The 20,448-nt window shown below is 39.3% G+C and overlaps 1 long non-coding RNA gene across 6 annotated transcripts in view; it reads right to left on the bottom strand.

Annotated features, from left to right (window-relative positions):
• Positions 1-226: 226 nt before the first annotated feature.
• The window catches only part of LOC141579437 (uncharacterized), a 35,437-nt gene continuing 15,215 nt past the window's right edge, over positions 227-20,448 (bottom strand). For 3 of the 6 annotated variants that reach the window (XR_012510839.1, XR_012510838.1, XR_012510843.1), the window contains exons 4-8: positions 19,929-20,027; positions 18,186-18,253; positions 4,284-5,994; positions 3,878-3,983; positions 227-1,164 (exon numbers count right to left, since the gene is read on the bottom strand). This is a non-coding gene — a long non-coding RNA (uncharacterized LOC141579437). Of the gene's footprint in view, positions 1,165-3,877; positions 3,984-4,283; positions 5,995-14,852; positions 16,163-18,185; positions 18,254-19,928; positions 20,033-20,448 lie in introns of those variants that run through there. The other 3 variants (XR_012510841.1, XR_012510840.1, XR_012510842.1) reach the window with 3 other exon arrangements.

The following is a 20,448-nucleotide window of genomic DNA, read 5'->3' as shown; positions in this document are numbered from 1 at the left end:
CGATACTGATACAGATACACATGGCGGGAGGACCTCTGTGTGCTCCCGTACAGTTTCAGATTTCCCTTCAGGACTTACACTAAGACATGTCAGCACCTGCTGGGCCTCAGCTTCTTCTTCAACATTTAAGTCACATTTTATTTTTGGAAACTGAAGTTATGGTTAGGGAAATCCTTTTTCCCCTCTCCTAATGCTTCCACATGGGAACCTCTACTCCCAAGTGTGAATGATATTGAAGTAACATATCTACCCTCCCTCCCTCCTCACCGAGGAGAAGCAATGATTTATCCGACTAGCAAATCTGGGAGAGAGAACTGAGCATGCTCAGCCCTGCCTTTCTGTCCTTCTTCTGGATTTCCTTGCAGGGGGGTTCCTTGGGTCTGCTCCTGGGGCAGCCTCTGCCCTCTGTGTGGGGAGAGGGTTCCTACTGCACATGTGACCTAGAGCTTAGTAGGTCCAACTGAGCATTGGAAATCCACGTAGGTGTGATCTCAAGCTGCTTTTGCCAATCCAGGTATATCAATGTGGCTGATGTTTTGATGCTGTCTGACACCTGTGCTTTATTTTTCAGTTGGTTCAAAAATATGGCAGATCAGAGAGGGTTTGGTTTTTGGCCCCCAAACCCTCCCTCCCATAGCACCAATAGATAGAAGAACACAAATTACATAATCAAAAGGAGGGATTTTTAAAAATCAGAGATGTTCAAAACTGAAATTAGCTGCCTGAGAGTGTAGTACGCCTTATTTCTGAAGATGTCCAACCATAGAGAAGGGAAGGGTAAGGTAAAATGTATTATGTCTGTTATATACAAGCAGCTTTTACATGCATTTTTCACATTTAATCCTTACACTGCCCTTGGAGTTGGATGTCATTAGACTGTTTCACAGTTGATAAAACTGTGGCTCAGGGAGTTTGAGTCTTTAGATCCCACAGATGATAAGAGAAACAAGATTGTATCAGTCAGCTCTGGCTGCCTAACAAAAATACCAGGCTGAGTGGTTTAAATAACAGAAATTAATTTTCTCACAGTTTGGAGGCTTGAAGTCCAAGGTTAAGGTTCCAGCTGATTTGGTTTCTGGTGAAAGCTTTCTTCCTAGCTTGCAGATGCCTTTTCATTATATCCTCACATGGTATTTCCTCAGTGTGTACACATAGTAGACGGAACTAGGGGGTGGAGAGAGACAGAGAGAGAAATGGAGAGAGAGCACTAGATCTCCGGTGTCTCCTCTTAAGGACACAAATCTTATTGGATCAGGGCCCACCCTCATGACCTCAGTTAACTTTAATTATTTCCTTGGAAGTCCCATTTCTAAATACATCTACCGTGCGGTTAGCACTTTAACATATGAATTTGGGGGGATACAAGCATTCAACTCATAACAAAGATTAAACCCAAATCTATCAGATTCCAAAACTGAAGGAGAGGAGATGAACTGAAAAAACAACTACGTAGAAATTCTTGAAATTAAAAAATACAACACACTAGATGAGAGATTTTAAGATGGAAAAGGAGGGAGAGGTGGAATGATTCAGAAAAGCTTGAAGGCTCTTCCAAATCTGAGTGTCCCTCTCTATTTTATAACAGTGAAATCCAAGGTCCAGACAAACCTGTATCTCTTATTTAATTCAGTCTTGGCTCATTCCCTTGGCTACCCCTTCTCTTCTTGGGAAAATCCTTTGAAAACTGGTAATGCCTCTAAGTGTGCAGTGGTTGAGTCCTTTGACCATTTGTCAGGAAAGCTCTGTTCTCCTTGAAAGAGTGAGTGTAACGTTTTCCCTGGCAAGACTATTATTTCCCAACATTCACTTACCTTCTAGGGTCCCCTCAGACTCTAGCAGGTTGATCTCAGGTGCTTTCTCTGCAATGACTACTTTAAAAAGCCTTTTCCCACATTTTAAACTGAATTTGCAAGCCAGGAAATACCTCTCTCTGTCTATTGACAGTTTCACTCTAATACTTTTCTTGTAAATTTCCTCATCCAAAGGGTTTTATTTCGTATTTACATTTTCAAATTAAAGGGACAGAGAAGTGAGGCTATTAAGGAAGCACACTGAAAGAAACCCGTTGAAGGAAACGCGAAAGCTCTTCAGAAATGTCTCTTTGTCTGAAAAGGGGGGGGGGGGGAGCTAAGAGATGATGCAGAGATAACAGTGCAGAACTAAACATCTATTAGCAAAAAGCTATTGTGGGAGTATATAAAATGGTTTAGAAACTTGGGATTAGGGAGTCTCCCAGCCTAAACAAGCCCACTGCCAGCTAAGTGTCGTCAGTCCGTCTTGAACAGACACAAGCATGCTTGTTAGTTCTTGTTAGTTGCTTTCTGGTAACGAACCTTGATTTATTATTGACACCCTCTAGAGCAAGTTTTATTTCAAATCTTTTCTCCTACTTCCTTCTGCTTATGGTGGTCTAGTCAGATCCAGAAACATTTGAGGAGAGTCTGAATTCCACCTGTCCCTCCCTCCCCTGGACCAGATGCTGATCCAGGTTTACATGACTCTAGGATCTACATAAACTCACCAAGATCCCAGCATACTCAGGGGTCCAGAGTTTTCCTAGAATTATCTTGTAGTAATCGATGGTGAAAAGACTATGAAAATGAATATACATATGTTCATGTAGGACTGAAGTATTATGCTGTACACCAGAAATGGACACAGCATTGTAAACTGGCTATACTTCAATAAAGATTTATATACACAAAAATGGAAAAAAAATGCAATTAAATGGGCGTACCCCTGAAAATTCTGAAAGACCAATATTTTCTGCTGTGTTTTTTAATTGACTGACCTTCTGGGAAAATTTTATTTAAAACTCCCAGTTTGATTCCTATCTTGCAAAATGAGTTCACTGATTGTCTTCAAGTCCAAATGTTTGTAGCTGCTCTAACTGAGTAAAATGGATGGAAAGGGCACCATTAACCAACTCAGCCGTTCAACATGCTTACGTTGCCAGGGGCAACAGTGAGCAAGAGCATGAATTTCCTTGAAATTACTCAAACCTGAATCCTAATCCTACATCACACTGGTAGAACCATCTCTGAGCTCTGGGACTCAAGTTTTAGTTGTAGCAATAGTATTATCTCACAATAATCCTTTTATTTTTAGTTCATTATTTTACCCTTTCACAGATGGAAAAAAAAAAATAAAGCTCAGAAGAAACCACCCCAAAATGGTTTCATGAAGGAGGCTTGAACTGAGTTGAGTTTTGACTGATGAATGAGATAGAAAGAAAAGACTTGCCTAGAGTGTTATGAACCAGAGCCCAAAGATAAAACCCTAGGAAGCCCGTTGGGGACATCAGGTCGCACTTGTTGGTGCTGAGGGCTCATGTAGGTAGGGGATCTCAGCAAATAATATGCATAAGAATTATCTGAAGAGCTTGAGTTTCAACTTTAATAAGCATTCGGTTTTATTTTGGTACACAAAATACAAAGACCATACTTTAAGAACGAGTAATAATAATAGGCAGTAAGAATGGAAATCTAGATCACAGACTCCTGAATGTCAGATTAAGGAGTCTGAGCTTAATCCAGAAGATAAAGAGAAATCAACTAAACATTTTTGAGCAGGAAAATGGCATTCATTTTTACACAAGGTAATTCTGGTACCTCTGTGCTTCAGAGACAATATTGTCTGAAACTTTCTCAGCACAAAGAGAAAATCTAAAGTTAGTATCTTCTCAGATTTATGATCAGATCTAGCTTCTCTAACTCAGTGGTTGCCTTAAAGCTGACCTTTATAAAGTGCCTAAAACCTAACTTTAAAATTGTCTGACTAGATCTCCATGCTGTGAATCCTGTAGGCAGAAGACATGATTAAAATGGTAAGTTTCAAGTAAACCATCCTATCATAATTTTGTATTTCTTCTTTTTACCTTTTTTTCTAATTTGGAGAGTTCTTTTTCAAGTATAGTCCGTCATGATCTTTTTTGATCCATCTTGTTCACACAGCTTTTGTGTGTGAGGATAGAAATCCATACCCTAGAAAGACATGAGGCATGATTAGAAGTCATGATACTGTTTCCACAAGCCACTCAAGAATCTCATGCCTTAAGGTATTCTCTTATAAGATGCTATGAAAAAATATATCTGGAAAATATTTATGTTCATTTAGCAAAGAAAAGTCATATATAATACTATAATATTTGGCCTCTTTGTTCAAAAAACTTAAAAGAGATGGTACTTCAATTCCAACGCGAGAGCCTAAAATACTTGATTTACTCGTATCATGCAGAAGTCATTTTAGCCCTAGTTAAATCAAAAAAAGGAGTCCCCACTGACCTCTTCTGTATGATGCTCTTTGTTAATTTGGAACTTGCTCCTTTTTTCTTGATTTATTTTCTTTCTATAATAAGTCCCAGAACAATAATGCTGGGTCATGTGCCTTGATCTTAAATTGATGATCATCGTGGGTCAAAAGTCCAGAGAAGAAAGAAAGGCAACATTTGCTGATGAAATCACATGAGTTGATGAAATCCATGAAGAGCAGCTGTTCTTCTAGTCAAGTCAACCAAAATTTCCCTAAGAGTTACCCTCGATTTTTTATCTTGTGGGGTTGATGGTGACCCACATTTTGTTTATTTGGAAAGTTTCCTATGTGAACTTAGGAACGATTTCAGAGAAATGAACTTAGTTAGATGCTGATTACCTGGGTGAAATCTGTGATTTCTTTAGGAAATTCTTGATGGACTGGAAAAAAACAACAACAAAAAAACCTTTGTTCCTTCATTACTTGTTTATATATTCTCTTATTTGCCTTTTATTATCAAGTTAAAATATCTTTTTTTTGACCTTTCCACAAACCAGTAAAAACCACTCTGCTCCACAAGAAAAGAAAAAGAGATCGAGAGTAAAGCCAGATGCAAAAGACTGAGCACACACTCCTGAAGCTATCTTTGGTCTTTTTTCTACAGAATACCGTTTTCCTAATATTTCAAAGACCGCATCGTACAAGCTCTCACATACGTTATGTTCAATATTTGATGAGGATGATCCTTTCACAGCTAAGAAAGTAACACAGAGTCTTCCACCTGTAGCTTGTCCAGTTCAAAATTGATGAAACTGGTCCAATTTGTTAAGATTTCTTTGGAAGACTGCCCAACGGACTAGTGAGACTTCACTCGACTTAATTCTTAACTTCAACCTTTTTTACCCACATAATTTATGCAGTAAATGTTAAAAATCATACAGAATTATTATTTTCCTTGAAGGAGGAATAGTATGGCCCTTAATTCCACCTAATTTTAGACATTCAAAATCATACATCCTACAGTGCCTAGAAGAGCCCAGGGATGGATCGAATGATGTTTCCTGCCCTTTTTTCCTTAAAAATTATTTAAACTTGTGGATATTTGCAGCTGGGAGTGCTTTTCCCACTAATCAGCCCGAAAAGACTATGTAGTGGGTACTACCAATTTACTGGAAGACTCTGAACTGAAGTGGCATTTCACACATAATGTAACAGTCTTCCTTGATTCGAAACCTCTAAGCAGGGCTTGGAAACAGGCCAGCACATCTGCTACATGTCCCTGGATATATCAACACCATCTAAATAGAGATACATTTTGAAACTTGAACATTTTTAGAATAGTTCTTTTCTTCGTTTTTTCTTTAGAAAATTTAAAATTGTTTCCTTATCATTTTACTTTCAGATCGCCAGACTGGAACATTCACACAATTCGATTTTTTTTCAATAGTTCTAAATTAAATGTCAGGATAAACACCTATATTTTTGCACTTTGTTTCATGCACTGTGAGACATCAGGGATTTTATGGAAAGCACTATTTTAAAAATTCCATATTAGAATTAAAATATGCTTGAAGATCTAAAGTAAATCCCTTTGCTTCTCTTCACACAACAGATTTTCCTTTGGCTCGTGTGAATTCCAAGGATTATCTCTTCTCCCTAGTGCACGATAAATTAAATATTTGTGCATGCCACTTAAGTTTTGAAGAGGATCTTTAAACAAAATGTGTAGGTCCCTCCTATAACCTGTAGGGGAAAAAAAACTCATTAGAACAATGGGCAAAAGACTTGAACAGATGTATTACAAAAGAGGATTTCCAAATGGCCAATAACTGTGAGCATATGAGAAAGTGCTTACATTAGCCATCAGAAAAAAAAATGTGAATTAAACCTACAATGAAATACCAGTGTGCACTCACCAGTATAGCTAAGACAGACAACACAGGCAATGATGTGGAGGAGCCAGAACTCTGACATTGCTGGTGGGAAGATAAGCACAGTCTGGCAGTTTCCTAAAGCTGAATATATTTGCATCTCCCACAACTTCCTAACTAGGCATATGCCTGATGGAAACTCCTACATATGTTCACCAAAAGACAGGTACTGAGGGGTTCTTAGCAGCACCGTGTGCAGCAGTCCAAAACTGCAAGCTAGCTAAATGGTTCGTTTTCTTTTTTTTTTTTTTTCACTTAGGCAGCAACAGTTATTCTGATCATTTTTTAAAAAATGTTTTTTAATTGAAGTACAGTCAGTTACAATGTGTCAATTTCTGGTGTACAGCACAATGTCCCAGTCATGCATATATATGTGTGTTTGTGTGTGTGTGTATACATATATATCTGTTTTCATATTCTTTTTCATTAAAGGTTATTACAAGATATTGAATATAGTTCCCTGTGCTATACAGAAGAAACTTTTTAAAATCTATTTTTATATATAGTGGCTAACATTTACAAATCTCAAACTCCCCAATTTATCCTTACCCCAGTAACTATAAGATTGTTTACTATATCTGCGAGTCTGTTTCTGTTTTGTAGATGAGTTCATAGTGTCCATTTTTTTTTTTTATTTTAGATTCCACAATTGAGTGATATCATGGTATTTTTCTTTCTGTTTCTGGCTTACTTCACTTAGAATGACCATCTTAGGTCCATCCATGTTGCTGCAGATGGCATTATTTTATTCTTTTTTATGGTTGAGTAGTATTTCGTTGTATAAATATACCACAACTACTTTATCCAGTCATCTGTCGATGGACACTTAGGTTGCTTCCATGTCTTGGCTATGGTAAATAGTGCTGCTATGAACACTGGGGTGCATGTATTTCCAAATGTTTTTCAATAGTAGAATGGATCAATCAATTGTGGTGTCATCCTACAATGGAATTCTAGCAGTACTGGAACAAACAGTCCTCAACTATATGCCATGATGTGGATGAACCTCACAAACAATGAACACTATGTGATTTCATTTGCATAAAGTACAAATGTTGGCAAAATAGTCTACGGTACCAGAAGTCAGCACAGTGATTACCCTTGGAGGATCATGCAGAGGAACACAAGGAGGGCTTGTGGGATTCCAGTAATATACTGTTTCTTGTTCTAGGTGCTACTTTAATAAGCTGTGCAGTTTATGATTTGTGCACTTCCTCTGAATAGCTTCTACTCCAATAAAAATTTTGTTTAAGTGCTCTGTTTTTTCTACCAAGTCTCACTCTAGAAATTTAACCTGCAGGAAAAAAAAATTACAGTAAAGTTCAAATGCATATCCTTCTATCCTATGTGGATGTTCATTATAACATTAATTTAAATTGAAAAGTTGAAAAAAATTCCAAGTGTCAAATAGTAGGAAATGTGTTTCAAATTGTGATACATTAAAAAATCAAATAGTTAGCTATTTCCAAGTATATTTCAGATAAATATTACACATAAAAATATTTAAAAATATTAATAAATGAAAAGAAATTATATTAGGAGGATATGTCCCAAGTATGAGTGTCAGGGCCACTGCTTTCCGTGCTCCAGGGGTACTATTGACAACTGTATTCCATGTGAAAGGCAATCCCTGAAGCTATGAAGTACACAACCAGCCTAACTGTGCATGACCATCCTTCCAGGCATCTACCAAAACATTTTATTGAAAAACAGAAACAGACTCACACTTGTAGAGAACAAACTAGTGGAGACCAGTTGGGAAAGGGGTGGGGGAGGGGCATGATAGGAAAAGGAGATTAAGACGTGCAAACAACTACGTATAAAATAAATAAACTACAAGGATAGATGGTACAGTGCGGGGACTGTAACCAATATTTTATAACTTTAGATGGAGTGCAATGTATAAAAATGAATCACTATGTTGTACATCTGAAACTAATATAATATTGTAAATCAACTATATACTTCAATAAAATTTTTTTACATCTCTCTGGAGAGATTATAGGCATTTTTATCTTCTCCTCTGTAAATTTTCTGTACTTTCCAAAAGTCTATTTACATTGCTTCTTTTTTTAAAAAGAAGTAGCGAGGGCGGGAGGGGCCACATGGGGGAGGAAGAGTGGGAGGTACGAACTATTGGGTGTAACGTGGGCTCAAGGATGCGTTGTACAACACAGGAAATAGAGCCAATATTTTGTAATAACTGCAAATGGAAAGTAACCTGTAAAAACTGTATAATTTTTGTAAAATTTTAAAGTTAAAACAGTACAAATCCCAGAACACTTACTTCAGTTTCTGTACAAGACAGCTAGAAACTACAATCTATTATGTATGATTTTCACCAACTGTACTCATTGCTGCTTATCAAAAAGAGTGAAAGAAAATTCGTATTTTGCCGCTTGGAACCTATGATCAAACTCAACCTACAATAAGGCAATGGATATATGGATATAAAGTAGAAACATAGAGGAAAATGGACAATGGATGTAATAACCATGCCTAAAAATACAATTTTACAAAACTCTCCCCTGTTGCTGGAGTTCTCCAAATTCTTCAATGGCCAGTTTAAGCTCCAAATTCCTTCATGAAGACCTTCTGGACCATGCCAAACCAAATGATCTGCTCTCCCTTCTCCAAACTCCAGTTCCATTTTTTAATCACTACAAGTCGTTCAGTTCTTAGCAAATTCCACCCAAGCTGTCTTCCCAATTGGATGTTAAGCTTTCTGAGAGCAAGGAGGGCCAAGGGACATTTCGACTTCTGAATAACTTCTTCCCTCCCCCACTGCACCTGCCATAACGCTTTGCATTACAAACAAAATATTTGTTAGTGCTCAGTGTGTAGTTGATTGGTGAATCTTAGTGAAGGCTTCCATTAGCACCACATTGGTAAGGAGGGGAGCTGTAAACTCAGTAGGAAGGAAAGGATGCAAGAAGATGATCAGGATCAGTTCTCAACACTGTTAAAAAAGTGACTATTTAAACATAGCAGGACCAAGAGCAGAGGTCATCCATTAAATTAAATCATTTCAAAGAGAGTCCAGTCCTTCCCGTGGGCAAGAAGGGCCAAATACTGTGGCAGGGTCTTGCGAGGCTTCTGGGACTGTCCAGGCAGCCCATGCAGCCGCAAGTGCCACCACTCAGCCTGCAGGTGGCAGAGGTGAAGAGAGTGACTTCAGATGGAGAGCGTCACCCATAGCAACTGGATGGCAGCTCTTCTTTCTGAGCCACTCCAACCAGATTGTCATGGAGGGTTAGTCCTAAAGAAGACCAAAGCTAAACTATTAAGCAGAACACGTATTGAGGAATTGAAGTCTCAGTGAAGTTAGTTCTATTAAAACCTCTGGACATTATGGTTAGCAGAGGCAGGAAACAAGATCAGAACCATGAGGAGAGTTCCCTTGGGAAAGTGAATTTCAGGGGAGGCATTTCAGGAAAACAAACAAAGTCAGGTGTGCACTAGTCAAAACAATCGCATACACAGTGGAAGCAACACTTCAAGTTTCAAGGCTGAAATTGGGCTCTAGGGGAAGAGAGGATGGGACAGAGGTAAGAAAGGTGTGGGGAGATTGTAAAGGGGACCAACATGAGTCTGGACCACCAGATCAGAGAGTCCCTGTGTTATCGAGTCCAAACTCATTCTGCTCGCCCCATGATAGGCCAATAAATCAGGAGATGAGGTGTTGGGGCAAGGAATAACGACTTTATCAGAAAGCCAGCAGACTAAGAAGATGGCAGACTAATGTCCTGGAGAGCCATCTTCCCCAAGTCAGAATTCAGGCTCCTGTTATACTAGAAAGGGGAAGGGGTGTGGTTGGTCATCTCAAACTCATTGGTACCTGAATCCTTTGTTCTTGCCCACACAGGTCAGGCCCTGGTGTCCCTGTAAACCTCCAGCAAGACAAATGTTATTCTCTGTTCTGTTTTAGCTCTACATGAATGGAAAAACATTATACCCATAAAGGTCAGAGCCTTGAAAATGGGCCGTCCTGTATGTTTCAGGCTGTAGGCAGCATTTTTTTTACAAAAGGTGCAGAACCAGCAGGACTAAGCCCCGGAAACAGAGCACAGGGTTAGAGCCAAAGGAACAGATCTAATATGGAGTCAGGTCTGTTCTTCCCTATTACATCTGGGCCTTAAATGCAACCACCTTCCAGTATCTTTCCTACCTTTTCTGCTTCTTTTAAGTTTCCTACATTTCTTTACCACCAAGAGCTATCAATTTGCTCGTGTCATATGAACCTGACCGCTGGTGGAAATCTAAAAGAGAGAGAAAGCTTTTCTGATTTCCACGGCTCAAGGTCACAATCCTTGCACTCTCGTACGTTAAAAAAAATGGGGAGGAGAATTTCAACATGATTTTGCTTGTATTTCCTCACTGAAAAAGCTGAGAAACGAAAGAATCTTATGTGGCTTTTCTTCTTTCATGGTTGTTTTATTGATCAAAGTTTAGCTCCTATTCCACTAAAAATAAAGTCAACTGTCCCAAAATCTTTATCACTCGCAGGTTCTGCAAGTGACCCACAGTGAACTAGTTAGTAAGTACAGATGGGAACTGGAAGAGGAGGAGTGTGGGTTTATAAGAGTGTCTCTTGGACTTTAATAGCCTCAGGCTGCAATAAAATGTTAATGGAAATGCATTAGAAGAAACAGGACAATAATAACTAACCACATGAAGCAAGACTGAATTATTTAAAACCATGCCCACCCTTCCTCCATCATTACACCTGCACAGGGAGAAGAAGTCAGATGGAAAAAAGATCTCAAAGCATCACCTGAAGGTCAAGGTCCTAGGTCAAACCACAGAGGGCAGAGAATTCCTGAGGACAGGATGGAACATCTGCCTGAGGTCAGATTTGGGGAGGTTACAGGAACATATCCCACTGGTTCCTGCCTTCAAATCCACGTTCAGATCCCTCCCGAACAAGAAATGTTTTGAGGATGGCTGGAGCAATGCAGCTTCTGCTGAAGATGTAGAGGATCTACTTGTTAGTAAACTTCACCAAAATAATAGGAGTCAGGGGACAATTCTTCTTTTCCCTGTAAACACGCATTTCTGTGTTTATTCTCTACCCACCACCATACTGAACACAATATGAATTTGTCATATGTTGAGAAATGGATTTTTGAAATAGTCTCCTTTGAAATGAAGGAATGAAATGAAGTGAAATGTGTCTGTAGTGCAGAGGAGAAGAGTCAGAAGCTCTTTCGAAGGCACTCACGCCCTGGCCTGTCACTTTCACGGGCTTTCAACCCCACAAAACTCTTCCCACAATAGCGGAACTTGTTTTCCTAAAGATGAGAAATGGTCCCCAAGGACGCAATGTACCGGTAAAGCAACATGGCTACGTGCATCATGCAAAAAAACAAAACAAAACAAAAACAGGTTAAATTTAATGATGGATGAACATCAAACGATTTCTAGCTCTATTTCAATTTAGATACTCAAAGCATGTCGAAATGATATAAACGTCGTGAGCCTACATAATTGAGCTAAAATTTTTTTTTCCTTGAGCAGTGTTTCCTCACAGCGTTCTCTCTCTGCCTCTCTCTCTCCTTCTCCTTTTCTTGTCTTTCTTTGCTTCTCTGTACATAATCTGGAATGCAAACCTCAAGGACTACACAAATATGAAAACAAACATTACAAAGTTTACAAATAAGGTTCTGTTTGTTAGGCTAAAGTGGGATTCAGTTTTCATTCAGCCACTTTTTCCTCATATTAAACCCGTTTCTCCTCATGCCATACGATGGGGAACCAACATGCCGGAAAAGCCCCGATTGTCTGCCAAGGATATTTAGTAGATGTTGAGGATACATGTCACCATCTCTGACTTAATACCTTTCTTTCAAATTTTGCAAATTCTGATTTGTTTATTTTTTTCTGATTCTACAATAACATATGTAAAAATACATATTTGTGTTCCCCGCTAAGAGTAACACAAAGGACAGAAGGTGTGGAATCAGTAGGTCTCCCTGAATCCCAGATTCCCACTTCATCTCTTTAGAGCAGAGTGTTCCCTTCAGGAGCTTTGGAAGAATATTAACCATCTGATGCCCTTGAAGATAAGGAAGTAGAAATAGTCACACCTGAAAGTTCTAAAGAACGCTGTCATGCCAACTTCAAATGTGACGAGAAGGAAGAGCAGGTCTCAAGGATTTGCTCTAGAATAACAGTCCCTGGAAGCCCTGGACAAAAGCCCCCAAACTTTTGAAGTTCTGATTCTGTGCTTTCACTCGATGCCTGCTGCCAATATTCTGAAATGGGTTGCATGAAATAGTTACTCCATATACTTCACTTACCAGAAAATCTGCCTCTCAAGAACAGAATCAGAACCAGAAGGAAGGCAAGGAAAGGAAAACCAAAACCCAAGTTTCTAAACAATTTGAAACCACGAATCTAATCTCATGCTCATTTCTTAAAAGAGAACCCCTTACGATTTCTTTAAGACTATTTACTCTTACTTTACTCAGAAGTCTAACAATATTAATAATACGGAATAAACTAGAAAAGAAAAAGGGAACTGCTAGACACAAGACGTTCACTGTTGGATGCATGTTATTGACGGCTGGGGCAAAACCGAGGCTCAGGTATGCCTCATATGAATTTAGGTGATGTCATCACTGGTATCCAACAGAATTCCAAGATTTTAATTGTGCAAAAATATTTCACGGAGAACAGGGCTCTGTACATAATCTCCAATTATGTACAGCCACATGAGACAGAACGAGAGGGATGGCCACAGGATTCAAGTTGCTTGGGACCCTGGCATGATAAAAATCACCATTATTTTAAAAGGAGGTTTAGAAACAGGACACAATGTGTCGATAAGAAGCAGTTGTTCTGGGGTGGAGCACGGGGGCTGCACCTAACTCCTCCCACTCCGTTCCTGAAAGGTTATACGTTCAGGAGACCTAACAGCTCTGCTATAGGAACACCAAGGCAGATGCTAGTCAAAGAAAGTTAAGAGCCTGAGATGCAGAGGTCCACGGACCTGCAAGGTGCTTATAGCAGTAGCAGCAGAGAGAGCACCCCAAGGAGATTTATATTGCTTATTGTCTGTCTCCCCTGACTTGAATACTCCGGGAGAGCAGGGATTTTTTTTCTGTTTTATTTACTGATCAAGCCCGCGTCTATAGAAGAGTACCTGGCAAATAGTAGGTGTTTAATAAATGAATGAATCGATCAACAGACCTATGGAGAAAGCACTGGCAATGAGTAGATCCACAGCAGACAGTCACTGGAAGAGACAGTGAGCAGCTTGTGCAGAGGGATGAGAAGCTGGGAGGGGTGTGAATGATGTGTAAGGCAACCCCCCCCACCCCTTGAGGGAAAGAGCTGACATCCTGTCACTTGACAAGTGGGGGCTATGGCTTCAGCAGACTTGGCATATATGGTTAAGATGATCTTATTTAAGATTCACTAACTTGTGGGACCTGGGGTGCTTTCTGGTTATGAGTGTAAACAGCCTATGCATATAAAAAGTTCTTGAGGCCATTACTTCATAAAAATGGAATTAAAAAAAAAGTTCTTGATACTACCTTGAGGTATATAAAAAAATGTATTGTGTTCATTTTGCTTTGGAAAATCCATGATCAGTTTTGGAACAATTTTCATCAAAAGTATCTAAAATGTAAAGATAATGAGGCTAGGTGTCTGTTATCTGGGAAACTATCTTCTGTAATTATCTCAACTGTGGACAATGGAGCAACTACAGAATCAGTTTTCTGCCTCATTCACGTTGGGGATGGTGCCTCTTGATTCAGGATGAACAGGGGTCCAGCACCAGACCTGAGCATCAGACCACAATTAAGCATATTCAGGCCAGAGAGACCTAGAATGAAGTTCCCAGGGGTAAAAAAAAAGAAAAAACATGCTTAACAATCAGAATCAGTGGATCCAGGAATGATGAGAGGAAGAGAAAAGAACAGTCAACTTAAAATATTGTCAGGAAACTCTGATAGTAAAGACAAAAAGAAACTGTATATAAAAAAAATTGTATTCTAGGAGCTCCCCGTGGCCAAAGCTAGAACAATCTGAGCAACAGATGGTATTGGTTAATAAGCCAGATACCCATTAAGCCCATACTGATATAAATGAGGGAGTGTTTCGATAAATAAAAGGAGACAAATATTTGTTAAAGAAGAATTCAAAATAATAGTGTAAAAGGAATGAGAGAAAGAGAAAACCACCATTAGAACACCACAGTGTGCTGCAGGCAAGATCCAAGGATGAATGCTAAAATTAGTGGGTGAAACTTTTAGGAAAAACAGGATGCTTGAATCGCCTCAATGTCACTCCCCCAAACTATGTATTAATTACTGTGGTGGTTTTAACATATGTCCACAAATTCTTTGATACTCCTCTCTCCAGATGTGAAGCTTAATTTCTCTCCCCTTGAGTGTGGGCTGAACTTAGCGACTTGTTTCCAAAGAATACAGTATGGAAAGGGGAGAGGGGGGAATAGAAACTTCACAGTGGAGAAAATTGGCAGATGTAATTTTCACGATGCGTAGACGAGGTGAACTTCCCCGGTGACGCGCCACGTTGTTCTCATGCACCCCCTGCTGTGGGAAGGGCGCTTCATCCCTGGTATTCGTCCCCAAAATGCATTACCCAGTCTGATCATGAGAAAACATCGGTCAGATCCAAACTGAGGGATTTTTTAAAATTTACAGAATATTTATTTATAGAATATTCTTCAAAAGTGTCAAAGTCATAAAAAGCAAGCAAAGACTGAGCAATTGACACAGATTAGAAGAGATAAGGGAGGCATGAATAGTAAGGGCGATGTGATATCCTGGTTGGATCCCAGAACAGAAAGAGGACATTAGTGGAAAAACTGGTGAAATCCCAATAAAGTCGAAGGTTTAGTGAATAGTTTAATACCAATGTTAGTTTTTCAGTTTTGATTCGTGGATCATGGTTACATAAGATGTTGACTTTAGAGGAAGCCAGGTAGAGGATATATAAGAACTCTTTCTACTATTTACACCTTTCCTTAAACCTAAAAGTATTCCAAAATTAAATGTGTGTATGCATAATACCAAAAAAGAATAAGAATAAATGCCATGAGCCAGGATAAAAAATAAAAATCATTCACGTAGAAAAAAGTAAGTTAAACAGACTCAACTCTAACATTGGAGAACTGAGGTTGAGAAAGCAAGATGGATTCAAGGCTTCTTGCTGCCAAATAGTTAGTTGATCACCGCTTTGCACAAAGGCTAGGACAGGTTAGGGAGTGCGTCATGAGCCTACTAAATCCTTATTATACGCGAAATCAACCTCTAGTTGATCTAAAACTAGAATATTCTCTTACTTAGCTCATTTGTCATTCAAAAGAACGGCAAAGTGAAAAAATCACATGATTTAGAAATAGAAAAATTGGGCTCAGATCCTAACTCTCAGCAAACTAGTTAGTTAAGTCAGTAGCCTCACGGAAGTGTAGTTTCTTCATCTGCAAAACGTAGATAACAGTAATATCCAACTTATCCACTTCTCAAGGTTTGGGGAGACTTAAAAGAGATCAGGTGAGTCAAAGGACTTGGCAAAATACACCAAATGTGGTCCTACAGGGCTTTCTGCATTCTCTAAAAAAGATGAAATTATAAGCTGCATACTTTTAATATTTAACATATTCCAATGACTGGCATACTATGGGATATGGGAAACTTTCTCGTAATAAAGGTATTTAATTAACTACAAAGTCTTCCTCCTCCATGATGCCTGAAAACAGAGCTTTCTACAGTGGATTTTAAGTAGACTAGAAGAACACACAGTTACAAGTAAATTCACTTTCTTTCCTGGGACTTCATTATTTCAAGATGTAACAGGCAAAATGGTGAACACTCTTCGCTTCCTTGCCTGTAAAATGTAGAGACTGGGAGGTGATCGCCAAAAATCTTTCCAGTTCTAAAGTTTTTAGGATGCCTATATTCTTCCAAAGCAGCGATAATTCAAGGCAACGCTTTCCAGGATGGCCGCTGAGAGAGAGGAAAAGAAATCTATACCATCTGTAAGCTTACTGTAGTTTTCAACACGTTACATGAAAAAAAAAGTCTTTGTAGTGGACATCCTAACAATGAACACACCCTGAGGAGACCCTGAGCCCAACAATCTTCTCATAAATTGCAGTTTCCTGCTCAGATTCTTTGGGATCTATCGTCCACAACGGTCAAACACCAACTGTCAATCATCTAACCAACCAATGAGCCATCGTAAAAAAAATGTCACTGCGTTTGTTCCTGTCTCAGATAATTGTAACTGAACTCAGAAAGTTCAAAATTTCCGTTCATGTAATTGAGTGGGTGGGGGTGTTTTCTTCATATTGTGGCCTCTGAATTAAGGTGAAAATAAAACTCATTAATTGTTTTCAGGCATATAAAATTGCCTAACTTACTCCAAATAGGCAAAATCAAAGCAATCAACTCGTTTTTTTCCCCCAACTTTGATCACTTCATAGGAAAGGAACTTATAAATCTAGTCCAAACAAATCTGTTACACATCAGTCCAGAATAATTACCCAAGCCCAGCTCAAACCCAGTTCAACTGACTAATTCTTTTATCTCTGTGATGTTTACATAAATCTTATCACAATCATCACTTGGGGTTTGGCTTGAAGGCTGCCAAAGGGGTAATTTTATTTCTAAAGGTAAAAACTTCATGTTAGACGCCACCTTCACCAGCCCTCGAGTGCTAAAAAGAACCTTCAGGTTACATTACTAGATGTTGCCTCCTACGTTGTGAATTAAGAACCATTTAACACGTGAGTCTTCCTATTCTCTGCTCAGACCGCTTCAGAGGTGTGTTTCCCTGGAAATAGCCATAGCTACTGCCTTATTTTGACATGATAAAAATAAAAGCACCTGGTGTGGCATCGCTGATTCACCAACCCTTATGAGCATTATTTTTCTTTCTCTGTCTTTTTTTTAACTGAAGTATAGTCAATCTACAATGTTGTGCTAGTTTCTGCTGTACAGCATAGTGATTCAGTTATATATGTGTATATACATATATATATATGTATACATACACTCTTTTTCATATCATTTTGCATTATAGGCTATTACAAGATATTGAATATAGTTCCCTGTGCTATACAGTAGGATCTTGTTGTCTATTTTATACATAGTAGTTAGTATCTGCAAATCCCAAACTTCCCATTTACCCCTCCCCACCCTCCTCTTCCCCCTGGTAACCATAAGTTTGTTTCTAATGAGCCTTTTAATTCACACAAATTCACAAGTTTGGGCATATTCCTAATGTAAGCCAGATCTACTTTGGGATTCGTAATTTCCAGATTCTGGGAAGGTAATAAGGCTCATAGACTGCATACAGGGAAGCATCCCCAGGGAAGTCTGAGGAAAGAGCCAATTAGTCATATGATTACGACTTCAGGGAAGCATGAATACTCACACTCAGTAGAATACATAAAGATTATTAATAACTTCACATCAATTCAGGACAAGTTTTGTCCTCAAATGAATTATAAAAACAAAAACTCACTTTCAAGAACATTTTGGATTTGGAAACTGAGGCTAATGAGCTGTGGACCTATGGTGGAACTGGTATTTGAGTGTGAGAAGGGAACAGGGAAAGAAAATTCATGTCATTTGAATGCCTTCCTGTCTCGAAAAGAGATGGTTTCTCCATTTTCAATAGTTAAAAGATGCTTCTGAGGGCTGATCCTCCCTAATTGAGACCTCAGCGTCCCACCTTCAAAAGCGTCCTTGCAAGCAGATAGTACGTGTATGTGCTTCCAATAGACTCTACCGCCATTTACTGCTCCCACACTCCATCCGGCTTCCTTGGTGATGTTCACACAAGCCTGAAGGAGCACCCACCTGGCTCCATTTATCCCCCTTTCATGTTAAGGACAACGTAACCCAAAACCTTTATCTTCAATCTTTACAGATTTCACACAGGCCATTTGGGAAATTTATTGTCATCTTAAAGAGACTTGTCTTTTTCATTCAGCGTACCCCACTACAAAAACCAGCTCCGTACCTGTCGGCCATCTGGTCTCCGTGCATACACCAGGCCAAAAGTTCCAGATTTCCTCCTTTGAGTTTGCTCTGTAGAAGACAAATCCGATTAGGTGAAAAATAATGCTGGAAGAGTTACAAGCCATTATTCTGAGCACAAATGACACTTTCTTTAATAAGTGTTCCCAGTCTAAAGAAGCTTTGAACTTCAGCTCTGCCTGGGTGCTGGGGTTTGCTTGCAACAGTCATGTAGCCAACATGACGACACCTTTGGCTGAGACCCAGATATGTTTAATCAGCAAAACTGTAGTGTATGAAACAGATTCAAATGGCCCTTCCTTTCCCATGTCAGAAATTTCCGGGAAACTAACCTAGTGATTCTAGCACAAACAAAATTAAACCAAGCTTTATTGTGGCTTAACAGCCAGTGTCTACTAGTAATTTGAAATCTAACAGGATCTCGTAACAATAAATAGAGAAACATTTATTTTTTGAGACTATATAGGATTGGATGACAGTGACAGGATACGATGGTGATAGTTCAGGGTTCTGAGCAAGCCACGTTAGTATTTTACTAACGATTAGCCTTTCCTCCAGCTCTGTTTCTCAACCCTCTCAGCACATTAGAATCATCCAAGAAGCTCTTTAAAACTACCAATGTCCACCCCACCATAGCAGGAATTAAAGCAGAAATTCTAGGTGTCAGTTTCAGATGTTTTATGTTTCAAAGTTTTCTAGGAGATTCAAACATACAGCCAGGTTTGATAAGAGCTTCTCTGAGCCATGCATGCTTTCAGTTATTCAAGGAGCATACACTGAGTACCAGCTGTGTTCTGGGACTATGTTAGGCAGTGGGGATTCAGAGAAAAATTGTCCAGAGTGGCTGGAGAGGTGACAGTCAGCAGAGGTCACAGCTGATGTTGGACAGAGTGCAATAGTCTGGCCACATAGAACCTTGAAGGACTTCGGATTTTATTTCAGGAGCAATGGAAAGCCAATGGGTGGGAGGGGAGGGGGTTAAACAGAGGAGTGACATGATCTGATTTCTATTTTTAAAAGAACATTTTGGCTGCCCTTTGGAGAATATCATTAAAATGAAATCAAGTTCAAGGACAGAGCAAACCACAAGATTTGGGGATCAAGACAATGGAAACTACTGGACACTTGCTTTTATTATTGCCTTTGTCTCAGACCAACAGAGTGGTACACCTGCTGTTTCAGAGTCATCATTCCTCCGGGCGATGCTTGGATGAATTACTACGGCACCAGCCTACTTAGTGAGCTTCCAGTGTTCAGGGGAGACGGCGTGTGACTTCCTCAGCTACCAGACAGGACTCACTTTCAGGGCCCAGGGCTTATTTCTCAGCTAGATGGTGCATGGATTACTGCTTCCCAGCCTAGGCAGTCACTTAGTAATCAGAGGATTAAAAAAAAAATCTAAGCGAGGACTCTTCCCAGCTGAGACACGCATGCACCTTGTGTAAATCCTAACTCCGCTATTGGCTGTCAAAACAGCGCTGGTATTCACAACCAGCCATGGTCTCTAACTAAGGTCCTATTTGGGTGCTATGTCTTTCTCCCTGAAGTGTGGGTTCATGAGTGAGTCATAACACAGTAGGATAAGCCACGACTGATGAATGAAGGCACTCAGTTTGTGTTGTGTTTGTAAGCAGATCACAACAGAGTCAGGAGCATCACCTAGGGAAAAATCAGAGACAATAAAATCTAAGAAACACGGCCTGCACCCTTAACATCTTTTACGTACCACTGCACTACTGTTCCTTTAGTTGAGACTGTTCTGAAGTGGGCTGCGAGCTAAATTGCGAAATCGAGGCCAAGAGTGATGATAGACTCCACGAGGCTCCTGCACTTATGGGCAGAGAGACAAGTCATACAGCGGTTAGGTTTGGTTTTTGCTATTTCAATCCACCAATACATACATTTTAGCCAGTAGCTATAAAACAGGCAAAGAGATTTTTGTCAGCTGATGTCACTGGGATACATGCACAGAAATAATTTATTTTATTAGAATTAGAAACACACTAACTGCCAAGCCCCCTTTTCCACTGTAATCACTGTTTTGTTTTGTTTTCGAAATCATTGTTTTTCTAAAGCACTGTTTGGTGACAAATTTTCTTGGGAAGGCAATTAATTTTCTCTTAGAGCAAAATATAAAGAAAATGAAAAAACCACTTGAGATGAGGCAAACTCTTGCAAAGTTCTACTACATTTAAGCATATTTTTTCTAGAAAATTCATACATTGCCATCTACTGATGGACAATAA

This window comes from Camelus bactrianus, chromosome 12 (genome assembly GCF_048773025.1).
Source record: "Camelus bactrianus isolate YW-2024 breed Bactrian camel chromosome 12, ASM4877302v1, whole genome shotgun sequence".
In the NCBI taxonomy this organism is placed as follows: domain Eukaryota; kingdom Metazoa; phylum Chordata; class Mammalia; order Artiodactyla; family Camelidae; genus Camelus; species Camelus bactrianus.
The sequence above is the reverse complement of the archived record's forward strand: the minus strand, read 5'-3'. Positions and strand labels throughout refer to the sequence as shown.